General features: G+C 39.9%; 2 long non-coding RNA genes across 3 annotated transcripts in view; one reads left to right on the top strand and one right to left on the bottom strand.

Moving 5' to 3' along the window:
• Positions 1 to 13,643, bottom strand: part of LOC114484272 (uncharacterized) — a 43,111-nt gene extending 29,468 nt beyond the window's left edge. For both annotated transcript variants that reach the window (XR_003676958.1, XR_003676959.1), the window contains exon 1: positions 13,506 to 13,643. This is a non-coding gene — a long non-coding RNA (uncharacterized lncRNA). The remainder of the gene's footprint in view (positions 1 to 13,505) is intronic.
• LOC102988336 (uncharacterized) lies at positions 3,836 to 9,861 on the top strand. Its single transcript, XR_447791.4, has 4 exons — positions 3,836 to 4,155; positions 5,429 to 5,599; positions 7,146 to 7,230; positions 9,238 to 9,861. It is a non-coding gene; the product is annotated as an uncharacterized lncRNA (long non-coding RNA).
• Positions 13,644 to 14,795: the final 1,152 nt, after the last annotated feature.

The raw sequence follows: 14,795 nt of genomic DNA, 5'->3' as shown, positions 1-14,795 counted from the left end.
AAAAAAAAAAAAAAAAAAAAAAAAAAAAAAAAAAAAAAAAGAAAGAGGTAGCTCTATATGTCGCTGTAAAAAGGATCTCAAAGATAGTAATAAATGAAAAGATTAGAATATCATGTATAATATGCTCCTGTTGGTTTTAAGAAGTAGAAAAGAGACTTTTCACAGTATAAAAAATAACTTTTGAACTATTACACCTTTTGGATTTACATTGTATACTTATTAAAATTAAATAAACCAAAAATAAATGACTAGGGAAATAAGAAAACCTTTTTTCCAAGCTAAAATCCCCCAAATAAAGTAGGAGATGTATTCTGTGTCATTTCTGTTCTCCCTCCATCTTTGTCAGGAAGCCCCTAGTATAAGGTGGCATCCAGTGAGGACAGGCCTGTTTGACTCTGGTTTTCTCTTCTCCTTCCTGCAGCTTTAAATTTCAGAAGAGAGAGAAGAGAAAGAAGGTGACAGAGCCTGGTGAGAGGACACTAGAGAACATGTCCTTGCTTCACAATTTGGTTGCCATATAAACATGAATTGAGTAGAGCTTCCTGAGGTTGCACAGAGGGCTAAACTTCTGCTAGGACCATGGGAAAAGGCTAGAGGGGCCAATGGCCAAGAGATGACCACTTCCATAGAGGAAACACTCTGACCAGGCCCCACTAGGCACAAGGTGAGTGTTCAGCCCAACCATTGGGGTTCCCTTTATTAAGGTCTGTGTCAATAAAGCCCGGTAGAAATGTAACTCAGCAACATTAATTCTGGAAAGTCTCAGCTAGAACTCTCTGAAAATTATTTGAAAACACAGTTGTGGAATCACTTGCAGGAAGAATCAAGCATCTGTACTTAACACTACAGTTGAGTGCAGCAGTTGGAATATGGTAGTTAACAGGTATGGGCCTACCTCTGAGAGATGAGAGATGAAAGTGTGCAACCATTCTAGGCTGTTTCATCATAAGGGATATATATACACCTCACTGAATTAATACGAGGGCTCTTTGTTATAATCTAATCAAGAGTCTGCCACAGTGCTGAGCACAGAGACTGGATCAAAAGACCATGGCCAGTGGGTTCTCTGCCAAAATACTTGCCACCTCAGCCACTCTCACTCTTTCCCAGCCGGCTCCTTCATGGATGAGGCAGAGACCCTCTAGTGGGGTCATGAGAGAGACCCTCATCCCATTGCGGACACTAGGCTGGTAAGTTAGCGATACTTCTCAACCAAATGTAAAAAGTCAAGACACCAGTCCACAAAAGGCCAGAATCACTGTGTAGGCAACTGTTTAACATGATAGAGATAATATTCCTCCACCTAAAAATACCGTCCTTAAAAGAAAGGAGACCTCAGTTCCAGGCTCCTACTCTTGAGGTTTTTATTTAAAGAATACCCCATCTTTACTTGCAACTGAGAGGCTGAAGATTAAAAATTAGCCACTGTATAGTAGCTGAGCAGTAACAATTTTTCATAAGGCTTTTTACTACACATTTGGGATTATAATTTCAATATTATGCAAATGCATTTTATGGATCTGTAATACGGAATGTGTACTGGCGTTAATGTGCATTAGCGAGTGAGCACAGAAAGGCTCCAAATGAGCCATTTTGGTGTCTGCTTTCAACGTGTATTATGAACAATAAGTAAAATGTTCTGGTTTAGAACAAATAATATAAAATCTGAATTCCTCTTGATATTCATCAGTGATGAATAGCCCTACGCAACTCCCAAGGAATTCTTCCATTGGACACAATTAAAAACTGGCTCTTAACCAATATATTCCTGTTTATGGCTTCTCTTCTTGGATGCGATGTGAAAGTAAAATAGATACGTTTAATAGGGAAAGGGGTAGTTCCCCCCTGTTGATCAGAATCAGGCATTAATCAGATGCGTGCGTTAGGAAGGGCGTGACCCCTTACATGTCAAGGTAGTGGCCCAGGCTACTTCTGTTTTTAGAAGTTCTAAGTATTACGGAGTGAAGAAACATCTAAACAGGGTTACAAAGCTTGTGGCATATATTTTCAATTAATAAACAGATTTCATGCCTTTACCGCAAAATATTTCAGACAAGATAACTGTTGTTCTAAACGTATTTAAATAACATGTAAATAATGTTCCTTAATAGTTGTTGCAAGCCTTGTGATCCAACATGGGGACCCAGGTTGAATTTTGTCTGACGTGTGTTTTCTTTAACTCTGTCAGTGTGTCTTTGTGGGTGGTTACAGATTAGAAAAGATGTTCAAAGACTAACTGAAGGCTCTTCCTGAATGCAGAGGCCTGAGCCAAACTGCTCTCCAGGCTTCTCTGAGATAAAGCTTAAAAAATGTTTTTCCTTTTTAATTTCTTTAATATTTCCACATTCTAATCTTGAATAATGGCAAAGAAAGCAAGACTAAGCAATGTCACATGTACTGAAGGTGGTAGCTGAGTATATTCAACAAGTAATGCAAAATTTCTATTTGCATTGATTTATTTAGGACCTTGGGGGTCTATTGATCTTTTTTCTTCCATGTGTGTTTAACACCTGCCTCGTTCTTTGGCAGTCTGGAGGAAGGCAAGGTTGCACTGTCTAATAATTATAGGCTGGGCATTCAGTTGAATAAGAGTAATGTAAAAATCTCTCTCAAACAGGCATCCTTAACTTAATATATTTCAAAATGCCACAGATTCCATGACTTATCTTCAAAATGGTAATAAAAATATCCATGCATTGAGTTCCTACTGTGTTAACTGTTTTATATGCATTGTCTCAATTAAGTCACAAAGTAATCTCCCAAAGTAGGTTTTACAATCCCTATGAAATGGCTGAAGAATCTGGAGTTTAAAAAGATCAGGTAATTTGTACAGTCACACAGCTGTGTAGGCCTGTCTAATTTTGCAACCCAAATTCTTGATCACTGTACAGGCCTGGGTCTACTATTAATATGGTGGCCAGTAGTCTTGGCTTCCTTTACCACGTAAATTACAGCAGTGGTGTTTGGTCCTTCAATCTGTCACGGACACTGCAATTAATATTAAAGTCTGATTCAATTTCAACCGGTCATTACATCACTGTTGTCTACCTTGCTGCAGTTGCTAACTGCTTTCCATTTCCCCCTGACATTTCTCCATTCTATATAAAAGTCCGTGGAAGGAAAGATAGATACAGCAAGAAGGTCGGTCCAAGAACTCAGTAAATATGTGCTGAACAAATAATTCAGATTTTTAAGTTCTCCAATCAAATTCAACAAAAAGTCTTTGACTACTTGCAGAGTGTAAGCTATGATTTCTGTTCCTGAGTCGTTAAAATTTCAAAAATCCCAAATGAAAGCCTATTAGTATTAAGGCAGCCCTTCCAAGTATTAATTTACAGTCAATTTTGAAAGGAGCTGAGTATACTGTGTCCAAATTTGAAGATGAGCTATGGGCTATATGCCAATAAGCAGATAAGGCTCCTACCCCAACAGGTAAAATATGAGATGCTGAATAATAAAGCCTGAAGTACAGTAGAGCAGACCTGAGAAAACAAGTAGCACATCCTCTTGAAATATTCCCAGCACCATTTGCTGAGCCTTTTCTGGGCACTAGCCCTCTCTTAATCGTCACAGCACCCTGTAACGTAAATAATATGGTCTTCATTTTGCAGATGAGGAAATTGAGGCTCAGGTAAAGTAAACCATCTAACATCACATTGTTAATAAGTTGTTGAATGAGGATTTAATTCCTGGTCTGCTTGATTTCAGAGAACATGAGAGAGAAACAAAGAGAAGATAATGATTTTTTTTTAATAGTCACTATCCTCTTTTTTTGTGGTATAATATACATAACAAAATTTACCATTTTAACCAGTTTTGAGTATACAATTCAGTGGCATTAAATACTTCACAATGTTGTACAACCATCATCACTATCTATTTCCAGAACTTTCTCATCATGACAAACAGAAACTCTGTACCCATTAAACAACCTGAACTGGGTTTTAAAGGAGGAGTGGGAAAGAAAATGTCGTGGGTCAGAATGGCATTGCAGACACAGGGGACACACAGCGTGTTATGTGTGTAGGAACTACAAGCAGTTGATTGCTGATTTTTGTTTTAAATAGACCCCTTTCTCCAGTGCTGTGTGGAGGTTGGATTTGAAGAGGAGAAAGCTGGGAGCAAGAGACCAGTAGAGCTGTTGCCGTGGTACAGGTGAGCTATGATGGCGTAAACCTGGTGGTGTTAGTAGCCATGAAGAGAGGGTAGAATCAATCAACTCATACAAATAACGTCAATCTTTAGTGACTGACTGAATAGATGGGATGGAGGAGGAGGAGGATTTTTAATAGTCACATAGATAATGATTTTTAAAGAATGAATCTCACTATTCTGAAACCCTGTAGCAATTTTTGCCTTTACTGTGGTCCTTATCAAATTCTGCTTTGTTATTTCTGATCTTCTTATATCACCCTTACTTAATTATAAGCTACTCTATTTGGGAGAGGGGAGCATGTGCAGACCATTTGTTACATTCTTCACAGGCCTTGTTAAGTGCCTGAGGCAAAGTAGATATTCAATAGGTATTTCATTTATTCCTCATATATTAACTGGGTGTTTACTCTGTGGCCAAGTCCAGTAAAGAAGACAAGCCATGCCCTCCAGGAGCTTCCAGCCCAGTGGAGAAGGCAGTTAAAGAAGCAAGGCTCTCACCTGGATGTGGATGTGCTCTAATAGGGGAAGCAGGGGCAGATGTCTAGCTGCAGGGCTCAGCAGAGGTTTCCCAGAGTTGTCATCTGAACCCACTCCTGGAGCATAAGAGCCAGGCAGAGTAGGGAGGACATCACAAGCAGAAGGAAAAAAGAGGGATGTGCAAAGGCCCCCCCAGTCAGAGATAAGCATGTGGATGGCCTGTTCCAAGAATTCCAAGTCATCTGGAGCTTACTGTTCACATGTAGGGTGAGGGGGCTGCTGTGGGAGGGGAAGGCAGGGGCAGAGGGGGACCAGCAGGAGGGGTGGTGTAGAGGTTCAGAAGGACCAAGTGCCCCACGCTAAAGTGCTTGTCCTTTGTCCTTTGTCCTGGCCATTCTGGGGACGGTTTTTAACAGGGGAGAAGCAAGACAGGCATACAGTTTAGCAAGATGAACAGCTAGATTGTGGAGAACAGAAAGGAAGAGGATAAGACTGGAGGCAGGAAGGGAAACCAAGGAAGTGATGAGTAAGGCCGGAGAGAGGGAGGATCTTGCCTTCTGGAGAAGAGAAGGCCATTTTGTATGTAATTTGGAAGGACACACACATATTTTATTGTTATTCTTAGAGCCCCCCACATCTGTTTTCTCTCTTCATTAATTTGTGGGAGCCACCTGGACTAAAATACTGAAGGAATCTTCATTTTGAATATCCTTGTGTTTAGGCATCACAGTTTAGTTCTCAGAGATTTAATTAGAGCTGCATTGAGGCACTTTTTATCTTAACAATCTCTCTGTAGGCAGAGGTAACAGAATAACAGGAATCAATATAAACAACCTAAGTGGAATACCTCGGAAAGAAAGAAATATTATTTTTGCTGATGCACAAGTTTTATTTTGAAAAATCATGAAGATCTCCATTAGGAAATCATTCTTCCTTGGCATTGTGTTGCATGCTCAACAAATAGAAGGTAAATATGCTAAAATTGGTGTCTTTTTCATGAAAATAGCACATAACTGTAAAGCTCTTTGTTTTCACCCAACTGCTGAAAACATTTGTGTAGGCAATTTCAGTAAACATTTGGAGAATTGGAAGTGCACTCTCCTACACATATGGTTCTTTATGAAGAGGTAATTCTTATCTATGTTCTACTCAATTGAATATTTATAAGTCTGTTTGGCCTCAAAGGTGCCTGATCTCCCCCCAAAATACAATCGCCCTGTACAGCTGAAGTGAGATTTATTCAGTTACCCTTTAAGAACTTTGTGAGTTATTTTCATTTTCTCCCCATGAATTTATTCCCAGTACAATCCTAAATGTGTCTAATTTGCTGTGTTATTGCAATTAGTCAACTCCCCCTTAGTTACACAAATAATAGCCTTATAAGTTTGAGGCTGTAAATCACTCATCCGTTAAAAATGCATTTCCTTGTACTGCAAATTCGATTCATTTAGAAGAGAAAAAACCATGGCATGGAACAGAATTATGCAATGTCATGGACACATTAACATTTGGATCAAAATTTTACATTGTGTCAGCCAGTAAACAGTATAAATGGTCCAGATTTGCAATAAATAATTGTCTATTAATACTCTGGCATGCTGTAGCAAATTACAGCCGCACTTCAGTAAACACAGCTGTAGGTAGGCTCCAGGGCTGAGGGAAGCAAGTGCCACAATTGGTTTAAGTGGAAAGAGCCCGTCGTTCAGGGATGCAGGGCCTCATTTCTCCAGCAATTGGGAGCATGGCTGTGGGTTAAAGGCCCCTTTTTGTAAACGCAGGAGGAAGACCCACTGGGCCCTTACTGTAGCTGGAACATGGGACACCGGGATGCAGCCCCTTGCCGTAAAACCTACAGGAAGCATAGATGCTGAACTCAACAAGGGCATCCTTCATGTTTTCTAAAGGTGAAAGGGATGGCAGCACATTTTATTAACTAGAAAACTCTTCCTGGCGCACAGGACCGACCTGGGGGGGGAAATAGGCTTATGGCTGGAACAGCCACAGTATTGGGTGTTGATTATGGAGCCACTAAGGGACCGCCCCGAAGCCAGGCTCTTCCCAGAGTCTGTCTTATGTGTAGCCAGATTTAGGCCCTCCTTCCATCTCTCCCCTCTAGAATCTTCCTCATTAGCCAATTGAAGAAACTAAAATTAATACTATTTTCATTGTTTGACTTAAAGCTTTTAAGCCCTGAAAAAATGCAAACAAGGTGTCAGGAATGGCTGGTAAATAGATACATTCACATTCATTAACATCTTGGCCTGCAGCAGATTATCAAGTAACCAAAATCAGGGTACTGAGTAGGATGAGCTGGAACTCAGGACAGGTAAACTTTCCTATGGGTGAGGGAGAATGAAGTGTTGCCCAGAAGACATCATGAGGGCGCAGGGCGTGACAGGGTGCAGGGAGCACACAGAAGGGATCAGGGAAAGATTCAGAAAAGTGGCTAACATTTGTACAGTTTATCTGTGAGAGAAAGTACTGCCACTACTATTATCATCCCCATTTCCCAGATGAGAAAACGGAGACCCAGAGATGTTACAGAACTTGCTCATCAAGTGTATCCAGCCAGTGTGACAATTTATACGGAAGAATCAGGTATCTCCAAAAGCTAATTTATCTTAGTCCATAATTTAGCCCAAGGCTTTCTAGGAATAATAGAATTTACTGATCTTAAGGCCATGTAGTTCAATTAATTGAAATTGTGTCCCTTAGCAAATACCAAAGTTTTATGGAGTTCTCTGTAATACAGATTCTAGGGACTTCCCTGGCGGTTCAGTGGTTAAGACTTTGCCTTCCAATGCGGCGGGTGTGGGTTTGATCCCTGGTCGGGGAGCTATGATCCCACATGCCTCAGGGTCCAAAAACCAAAACAGAAGCAATAGTATAACAAATTCAATAAAGACTTTAAAAATGGTCCACATCAAAAAAAATAAAGATTCTAGATTCAATTCAGAACGTTAAATTTATTTTTTTCCCTACTACTATCCTATTCAGTGTCACTCAGCTCGTAAAGAAAAAAGTGTTCTCTATTTGCCTCCAAATTTAGTATTTATTTTCTCTACATCTGTACATTTAAAATACATAGAAAAGTTAAAGCAGCTTTATAAGTCATATTTTAAGAAAAATATCGATATCTTAAAAAGCTGGCCATCTAGAGAAATATGATTTTTCTTGATTGAATTGGATACTATTTTCATCAAAATTATAAGAAAAATTTTTTGAGCACTTATTAAGTATAGGGTATTGTCCTAGATTTTAGATGATTGCCTAATTTTGCTTTTCATGTCTTCTGAAAGCAGAGCTTAATTTGGAGTTATTGCTCAAGAATGGGGAGCAGCTGTGACTGATTTATTTAAATACTTTAGAACATTTGAAAATTGTTTTTCTAATTCACCAGAGAATTATTAAATCCTTGTGATTGTGTACCCTCTTGAGCAGTATTAATTTCTCTCTCATGTTTGGACAATTGCTGGGGTCTCATAGCTGTGTCTTTGCCAACTATAGCTACTTATTCTTGAGTACCACTAGGCTAATCTCCATAAAGGTTTTTTTTTTTTTTTTTTTTTTTTGTGGTACGCGGGCCTCTCACTGTTGTGGCCTCTCCTGTTGCAGAGCACAGGCTCCGGACGCACAGGCTCAGCGGCCATGGCTCACGGGCCCAGCCACTCCGCGGCATGTGGGATCTTCCCAGACCGGGGCACGAACCCGTGTCCCCTGCATCGGCAGGCGGACTCACAACCACTGCGCCACCAGGGAAGCCCTAAAGGTCATTTTTATGACATCATTCTCCTACTCAAAACTTTCAGTGGTTCCTCACATTCTTCCAAACAAACTCTTGAGCTTGCATTCAAGGACTCTGTCATTTGGGTACTGCCTACTGTTCAGTACACATTTCCTATTGCTTCCTTTTGCAAACCCTCCGTGGCTGCCACATCCTCTGACCCCCAGGATGCTGCACCCTCCATCCAGCATCTTCCATTCCATCAGCCTCCAGCATCTCTACCATTCTCTCCAGACCCCCTCCCATGCACTCCCCACATCTTTGAAATCTTTTTTTGATTATCTAAGCTCCTTTCCTCTCTAAAATCCACAGTTTAACATTTACCACAAAAGATGAAAAGTTTTAGAATGGGAAGGGACATGACTGGGGCCATTTATTATCCTTTTACACAGCTCCTCTCAATCTTGATTCAGTGGAATTGTACTGGATTAAGGATGAGAAGACCTGACTCTACCATCTTCTCCACAGCTGATCTTGGGCCAGCCATATGAGCTCTGTGAGACTCAGTTACCACATCTGTAAAATGGAGATACCTTGCCTACCTGCTCCACAAGTTTGTTCTGAACATCAAATGTGATCATTCATAAGAAAGTGATTCATAAATTCTAAAGGACTAAGTGCTGTTACCATGTCAGATGTCCCTGTACACAGCATAGCCCTCCTGTCTCCCCTACCCCATCCATGCGGTGCTAAAGAACATGGTAGTAGGGTGGAGCCAATGAGGACTTAGCAAATACTCTAAAAAAGATGTTCCACAATTCAAGGGTATATCTCTCTGTATTTCAGAGAATTTGACAGATTGTTCATTGTATCCCCCTCAGATGGCTTTCTGGGTTGTGGAAATTTCTGCCACCTCCTTCTACAGTATTGGAACTGGCAGGATTTCTGGAATCATCAGGTTCCACCCGGTGCTAGAGGTATGACCTAAATCTTTAGCTGTCTTTCTCCCATGGAAAATGGTAAACAAATCCTTGTTGGCAAAATGAATGAATATTTATTTCTTAAATTTCAGTGAGAATATAATAACTTTTGGTTATTTATATTTACACTCCCAAGCACATCTGCTCATGTTATCTCAACCACATTCCTCAAATACAACTTTTTTCAGTGCTAACTGCTCCAAACATCTAAATATCGGCATAGGTACAGAATCCGTTGACTGTTAATACTTTTCACATTTCCTTGCTGAATGTATGCTTTAGAGAAACTTTAAAAGATGATCTGTCTGATCGAGAGGCCCCTTGGTCCTCGAAATGTTCTCAGCTTTTAGCGTTGAAACAATAATGATTTGCTTCGTTTGTGCACTACACACCAATGACACAAGCTAACTGCGTATCTACTATGAAATCATGTCTATTATTACATGCATAACTACACATTAACTCCATTGGAAACACTGTTAATGACACAGTATGTTACGTTAATGCACCTGTGTTATCATCTGATTGCCATATCATTAATTCAAGTGACCTCTATAAATCTGTTTCCACCATCATTTCCTTATTCTGGGCCTCTTTACAGCACTTTACAGACTGTTAGGAAAACAATCAATTAATCACTTGAACTACACAGTTAAAACTATTTTTAGAAAAGAGGATCTGAAGTGTGATCTATTGCATTTTTTGTTTGTTTTTCATCACTTCTTTGCTCGATATATGCAAACAACTTTAGATAGAGCTACATTCCATTTCCTTTTGTGTGAAATTAGAACTATTTTCACTTTGGAGAGAATCGCAGCAAGTTTTTGATTAAAAAAAAAAATTTAAACCTGTCTGGTTCACAAACAGAATCACAGCCTAAACAGGTCTAAGTTCATGCTAAAAAATGTCGATCAAATGTTCACACCAACACATTGAACAAAGGCAAGTTCATGTTTGCTGCTAAAACCTGAGTTGACTCCCAGTCAATTTGCATATCTATCTGGTTACACCAAACTGGACTTTTCTACTATCAATATGGTCCAGACCATCCCCTCTCCTTACAAGACCCTCATTCAACTGCAAAGCGACTCCAGCCCAAAAGATGAAAACCCCATCAGCATTTTCATAGTTAATGACAGGGCTACAAAACAGAAAGTAACAGCAGGAATCTGAAGCCAGTGCTTTTATTGGACTAAGTAACGATATAAATAAAATGGTCCCTGACTGAGCTTCAGAGAATCACTGTCTCTTTATCATGCCATAGAAAACAGATCCAGGAGGGCAATAAATACGGCACATAACAGAGCGGAATTAAATGATTAGGCCTGAATTAACACCCTGTTTCTGAGCCTCACTTAGTGTTCCATGGCCCCAATGAAACACTGCAATTCACAAACGCTCAAGGCCCATTTAATTTTTATTTCAAGCTAGTTCAGAAAAAGGGATTACCTATAACTCCCCCCATTCCATTGTATAACTCTTGAAGTAACAACACTGATCCTGTCTAGATAACTGTGAGGAAAATAGGCTGTGCCAAAGGACTCACAGATTCTATCCAGAATCTTGCGTCTAAGAAGTCACATTAATTAAAAGGGCCCAAATCCCTGCCCTGTGAAAGTGACAAGGCTGCCCTTGATGGGAAATTAATGAATTAATTAAATCAACTTGATTGGTTCCCATGGTACTGAGAACATAACTCAGTAAATGTTGGTCCACATTTTTTACTTTTTGAAGTGTGACTTTACTATGACAAAGATCCTAAGTCCTAACTGCAAAATGGAATTTAATATCGCCTTGGAGGATAATACATGGTGGCCCCATTCCCCATTATGCTATATGCAATATAAGGTGAGTTGAACTTAAACCCTATTCGAAGGAAATTAATACTGTTCTACCCTTTTCCATTTATACAATGACTCTAGACATTAGAGAACTTCACTATACCAGTGAAATACTTAGAAATTTCAGGTGAAATATGCAGCCAGATGAAACTGAGGCATAAAATCCACTTTGAATACCTGTGACGTGAAATGATATATGAGATGGAGGTATATTTATAAGGCAAGGTACTTGAGAGTCGAAAGGTAAGGGGGCTTGCAGTTTTGAGCAACTACTAGATGCTTAGTTTTGGGCTGTTTGCTCATTTAATCCTCACAAGGTCCTGTAAAGTAGGTATGATCCTCCCCATTTTACAAATAAGGAAACTCAGGGCTTCCCTGGTGGCGCAGTGGTTGAGAGTCTGCCTGCCGATGCAGGGGACACGGGTTCGAGCCCTGGTCTGGGAGGGTCCCACATGCCGCGGAGCGACTGGGCCCGTGAGCCACAACTACTGAGCCTGCGTGTCTGGAGCCTGTGCTCCGCAACAAGAGAGGCTGCGATAGTGAGAAACCCGCGCACCGCGATGAAGAGTGGCCCCCGCTTGCCGCAACTAGAGAAAGCCCTTGCACAGAAATGAAGACCCAACACAGCCAAAAATAAATAAATAATAAAAATAAAGGAATTCCCTTTAAAAAAAAAAATAAGGAAACTCAGGCTCAAGGAGTAGTGTATATCTGCCCAAGTTCACACAGGAAGTGTGACATTCAAATTCAGTTCTAGCTGACTCTAAAGCTATACCTTTCCATCAGTACTATGGTATCCCTTGCTTAAGAGTGTTAGCCTCACTAGAGCTTTGACTTAGAATTTTCTAGAATAACCAAATAAACCAGCCATCATGTAGAATAGGGGTGAGATTGATTCAGTATAGTACCAAGAGGTAGAGAAAGAACCAAAGGGTTTTGGCTCTCTGTGAGAACATTTTTTATAAAGTCCCAGGAGATCCAGACATTTAACCAATTGGGGATCTCCCCTAGAAAGTAGATGAACTGGACTATCCAAGTTTGCTTCGGGTTGTGAGTTATGGCCTGAGTGGAGTCTAGAATTTATCTGTTATTGCCACCTCAAGAAGCACCATGAGCCCTGACTGGAATAGAGCAGGAGGATCCTTCCACATTCTCAAGAATATGAAGCCTGACCATACCCAAGGTTTCCCTAACAGTCAGCTCATTACAGCATGTAGTTGTGTACATGACAGTTCGGGAGGGACTCCTATGAGTTCAAACCTTCTCTCCCTTGATACTTTGGACAACAAAATTACTGTAATCCTAACTCAAGTGTATGCTTGAGTACCTTCAGTGAAACATACACTGACACACACATAAGTTTCTCATAAAGCAATCTCAATGGACTGGCACAGGCATTGAAGACTACATAGTGGGGAAGTTACAATAACGATTTTTTTCTTTAAAGATGATCACTAGCAATTTACTGGTAATAGATTCACTTCAGCCTAAGAATGTCAAACTGTGTCTATCTGTTAAATTATGATTAGACATTTAATAGGCAGGAAAGCATCTAATTGCATGTTATGTGCAGTATCCTTATACATTATTAGTACCCAATAAGTTAATTAAAATGCTTTTGACAATTAATGTTACATGGTAATAATTATATCTGTTCCTTTATGAGTGATGAATCCCTTGAAATTTTGTTCTGAGAAAAGATCTTTGTTTACTAAAAAGAGATACTAATATGATTTCAGTGAGTTTACTGATTTTTCATTCCTTGGCCAGCAGTTCCTAAGAAGCAAAGGTCTATATTATAATTGCTCACATCTGAGTCTCAGCTTTAGTGATTGTTCTTGGCTATGTTTTTTAAAAATAACAAGACCCCTGATATCTTCTGGCCTAGACTTAGACACAATCCCAGGCTTTCCTTTGACCTTCACTTTTCAGTAGTAATTTAAGTGAAGTGAAATCTGTCTCCACTGTATCATCAATAAGAGCCAAACTATATCTTTGAACTTAAATCCACGATGCTAAACTACAAAGCTGTTTCTAGAACCATGCCACCTGACCATCTTGGTTTCTTCAAGGTCTAAATCCTTTCATTTGAGTTTGACAATATATTTTTATTTTGAGCTAGATTTTGAAGAAGCAAAACTGTCCAGGAAATTATTTTGTCAGATCTTCTACTTTTCTGATTTGACATTACAGAAGCTATCTTCTTGGGCAAATGTAGAAATTCTCTGCACCCCAGGCCAAGTCTCAGTTCAAAGTTCCTCTTTATTATATGAGACTTACTGTTATTATGATTTGAAACCATTCTGTTCACCTATAGCATTTATTTACCTGTATATTATCCATCTCCTTTCTCTGATATGTCTGTTCCAAAAGAGAAGAGGCAGTGCTTGTCTTTTTCGCCACAGTCCTCTAGGCCTAGAATACTTTCTGGAACATAGTAGAAGCCCAATAAATTGTTTACTGACCAGATGAATTGCTATAAATAGAAAAGGTCACATTCGATATCACTGAAGCATTTAGGTCTCAATACCATTTTTCCCTTCCCCAAATAAAAACTTTACACTTTTCTAATCTCTTACAATAAAAATTTCACTAGCTAAGTCCTTAGCAATATTAATTCCTCACTTCTGTCACTGTCTTTCTCAGGGCCCGAAGCTGAGCCAAACATGACTGAGGTTTTCAAAAATTATATTTTTAATACAATGTTAAAATATACTCACTAGGGGAAGGCTCATAAAATTCAGCTTCAGCCACAAACTGGACTATGGACTGCCAAGTGCTGCATAAATAAATCATCAAGTCATTTTGGCATCCTGTGGGGCAGAAGGAATATCTCCCTCAGTAGATTTAAAGAGACATGATTCTGAAAGAAACAGGAGCAAAGTGAGTGATTAAATGTGTCTTCTCATATTCTTCTTCGAGAGTTTGGACAGGTTCCTTGAAGTGGTAATTGTCCATTTTACCAAGGGCAGATTCTTTCTTCTCTTTAATTGAAATCCCTTGTGGAGTTGAAAGAATCCATTCCAATATCCACAGCAAATGCCTCCATCCACTTTGCAACTATTGGTACACTTGAAAGAGGAAAATACAACCCAGCTGTCAGAAGAGCAGGTTACAAGGACAGCTTGTGGCCATGTACGTGTAGCATGGATTCAGATAAGTCAAAGGCCAAGCAAAAGAAATCATGGAGGACAGTGGAAAGTGGTCTGTGCGATGAAGGAGTCTGGGGTGGAGGCACTGCTTGATGGGTAGATTCTGCATCAGTCGCCCAGGGAGGGTGTCCAGACTAGAGCTCACCTATGCTTATCCCCCACACACACTCACACACACAAACACTGTGACCGTCTGCTTCCCTGGTCAAGTCTCCCTGGCTGGTCCAGTCCAGCTTGCTCAACTGCTGAATGCAGTGGCCTTTGGAAACTTACCAGAATGAAGAACACAATAAAAATGATGTGATGTATCCCATTTCCTGTGGATTCAGAAGCCAGGCAGGGAATCTGAATCGTTTCCATGACCTCAAAAAAAAAAAAAAAAAAAGGAAAAGCAACTCTGAGGTTTGCAGAAAGCTGTTTTTCAACGCTGTTTATAAAAAGAGACTGTGTAACCATCAGGGCCAGT

The sequence above is a fragment of the Physeter macrocephalus genome, chromosome 2 (assembly GCF_002837175.3).
Source record: "Physeter macrocephalus isolate SW-GA chromosome 2, ASM283717v5, whole genome shotgun sequence".
NCBI lineage: Eukaryota > Metazoa > Chordata > Mammalia > Artiodactyla > Physeteridae > Physeter > Physeter macrocephalus.
Note: the sequence above shows the minus strand (reverse complement) of the source record. Positions and strands in the feature narration are given on the sequence as shown.